Here is a 3183-nt window from a genome sequence, read left to right as displayed (position 1 = left end):
TTACCACTGAGCCACCTTGGAAACCCCATCAACATGATTCAGTTCAGTTCAGTTGCTCAGTCGTGTCGGACTCTTTGCAACCCCATGAATTGCAGCACACCAGGCCTCCTTGTCCATCACCAACTCCCGGAGTTCACCCAAACTCATGTCCATCGAGTCAGTGATGCCATCCAGCCATCTCATCCTTGTCGTCCCCTTCTCCACCTGCCTCCAATCCCTCACAGCATCAGAGTCTCTTCCAATGAGTCAACTCTTTGCATGAGATGGCAAAAGTATTGCAGTTTCAGCTTTAGCATCAGTCCTTCCAAAGAACACCCAGGGCTAATCTCCTTTAGAATGGACTGGTTGGATATCCTTGCAGCCCAAGGGACTCTCAAGAGTCTTCTCCAACACCACAGTTCAAAAGCAGCAATTCTTCGGTGCTCAGCTTTCTTCACAGTCCAACTCTCACATCCATACATGACCACTGGGAAAACCATAGCCTTGACTAGACGGACATTTCTTGGCAAAGTAATGTCTCTGCTTTTCAATATGCTATCTACATTGGTCATAACTTTCCTTCCAAGGAGTAAATGTCTTTTTTTTAATTTATTTTTTTTTGGGGGGGGTACCAAATTACTTTATTTGAAGGAATGGTACTAAAGAAACAACTTAAGTAGATGTTTTGTTACAACTTATAGAAAAGATGAAGGTAACCTAAATATGCATGCACTGCCTTGGTGACCAGGGAAGTCACCCCTGTGGCTGTGGGAAACCAGCCTGAGGCTTAGCTCTCACTGTGTCCCAGGGTGTGCTTGTCAAAGAGGTACTCTGCCATGCCAGATCCAGGGGCCCCCATCTTGTGCAGGTTGGTTATGTGGTCACCCAATTCTTTGATGGCTTCCACCTGCTCATTTAGGTAATGAGTCTCAATGAAATCACACAGATGGGGATCATTTTTTTCAGTGGCCAGTTTGTGCAGTTCCAGTAGTGACTGATTCACACTTCTCTCCAAGCACAGCACACATTCCATTGCAGTCAGCCCATTCTCCCAGTCATCACGGTCTGGTTTCTTGATATCCTGAAGGAAGATTCGGCCGCCTCGCTGGTTCTGCAGCTCCATCAGTCTCTCAGCATGTTCCCTCTCCTCATGAGATTGGTGAAGAAAGTATTTGGCAAAGTTCTTCAAAACCACATCATCACAGTCAAAATAGTACGACATGATCAGGTAGACATAGGAGGCGTAGAGCTCCAGGTTGATCTGGAGGTTGATGGCGGCCTCCGAGTCCTGGTGGTAGTTCTGGCGCACCTGCGAGGGGGATGCGGTCATCATGGTGGGCGGCTGAAAACGGGCGGTGGTGGTGGTGGTGGCGGCGACGGCCGAGCGGCGCTGGAGCGGTGGCGGGGACCTTGGGCCGGTCGGAGGGCGCTGTCAAGTGGTGACGAGGGCTGGCTCTGAGTGTCAGGCTGGGGTGGGGTGGGGGAGACGAGCAGCCGGGTTCCGTTCAAGCACTGTTGAAGCAGGAAACCGCGGGGACTCTCTGCTAAGACTGTGTGTAAATGTCTTTTAATTTCATGGTTGCAATCACTATCTGCAGTGATTTTGGAAACCCCCCTCCCCCAAAAAAATAAAGTCTGACACTGTTTCCACTGTTTCCCCATCTATTTTCCATGAAGTGATGGGACCAGATGCCATGATCTTCATTTTCTGAATGTTGAGCTTTAAGCCAACTTTTTCACTCTCCACTTTCACTTTCATCAAGAGGCTTTTGAGTTCCTCTTCACTTTCTGCCATAAGAGTGGTGTCATCTGCATATCTGAGGTTATTGATATTTCTCCCGGCAATCTTGATTCCAGCTTGTGTTTCTTCCAGCCCAGGGTTTCTCATGATGTACTCTGCATATAAGTTAAATAAGCAGGGTGACAATATACAGCCTTGACGTTCTCCTTTTCCTATTTGGAACCAGTCTGTTGTTCCATGTCCAGGTCTAACTGTTGCTTCCTGACCTGCATATAGGTTTCTCAGGAGGCAGGTCAGGTGGTCTGGTATTCCCATCTCTTTCAGAATTTTCCACAGTTTATTGTGATTCACACAGTCAAAGGTTTTGTGATAGTCAATAAAGCAGAAATAGATGTTTCTCTGGAACTTTCTTCCTTTATCCATGATCCAGCAGATGTTGGCAATTTGATCTCTGGTTCCTCTGCCTTTTCTAAAACCAGTTTGAACATTAGTTAATGGTTTTCATGGGAAATAGATGGGGAAACAGTGGAAACAGTGTCAGACTTTTCTGGGGGGAGGGGGCTCCAAAATCACTGCAGATGGTGATTGCAGCCATGAAATTAAAATACACTTACCTTTGGAAGGAAAGTTATGACCAACGTAGATAGCATATTGAAAAGCAGAGACATTACTTTGCCAAGAAATGTCCATCTAGTCAAGGCTATGGTTTTTCCAGTGGTCATGTATGGATGTGAGAGTTGGACTGTGAAGAAAGCTGAGCACCAAAGAATTGATGCTTTTGAACTGTGGTGTTAGAGAAGACTCTAGGGTCCCTTGGACTTCAAGAAGATCCAAGGAGTCCATTCTAAAGGAGATCAGTCCTGGGTGTTCTTTGGAAGGACTGATGCTAAAGCTGAAACTCCAATACTTTGGCCACCTCATGTGAATAGTTGACTCATTGGAAAAGACTCTGATGCTGGGAGGGATTGGGGGCAGGAGGAGAAGGGGAAGACAGAGGATGAGATGGCTAGAGGGCATCACTGACTCGATGCACATGGGTTTGAGTGAACTCTGCGAGTTGATGATGGACAGGGAGGCCAGGTGTGCTGTGATTCATGGGGTTGCAGAGAGTTGAACACAACTGAGTGACTGAACTGAACTGAACCGAATGGTTTTGGAATCTTCAATTTTCACAGGATATCCTGTGTTGAACTCAAGAATCTTTCATTTGGCATATTACTATTTAATTCCCACTGATTCTGTCATATAGAAGATGTGGAGTGATCCACATGGTGTGTGCTGAGTCAGAGTCAGCATTGGCTTGGCACTGGTCAGGGTCCAATGCTGCATGCAGTCCTGATCTGCATGACCCATGGCATTCTTATGTTTTTGTTTTTCTGTTAAGGACACTAAGGCACAGAGAAATTCAACAGTCAGCTCTGGATATAAAGAAGGATGTAGGGTGTGAACTTCAGCATGCAGAC

At 46.4% G+C, this 3183-nt stretch overlaps 1 pseudogene; it reads right to left on the bottom strand.

The window, feature by feature from the left end:
• Positions 1-606: 606 nt before the first annotated feature.
• Positions 607-1452, bottom strand: LOC138988272 (ferritin heavy chain pseudogene; annotated as a pseudogene).
• Positions 1453-3183: the final 1731 nt, after the last annotated feature.

Source organism: Bos mutus, chromosome 6, assembly GCF_027580195.1.
Source record: "Bos mutus isolate GX-2022 chromosome 6, NWIPB_WYAK_1.1, whole genome shotgun sequence".
Classification (NCBI taxonomy): domain Eukaryota; kingdom Metazoa; phylum Chordata; class Mammalia; order Artiodactyla; family Bovidae; genus Bos; species Bos mutus.
The sequence above is the reverse complement of the archived record's forward strand: the minus strand, read 5'-3'. Positions and strand labels throughout refer to the sequence as shown.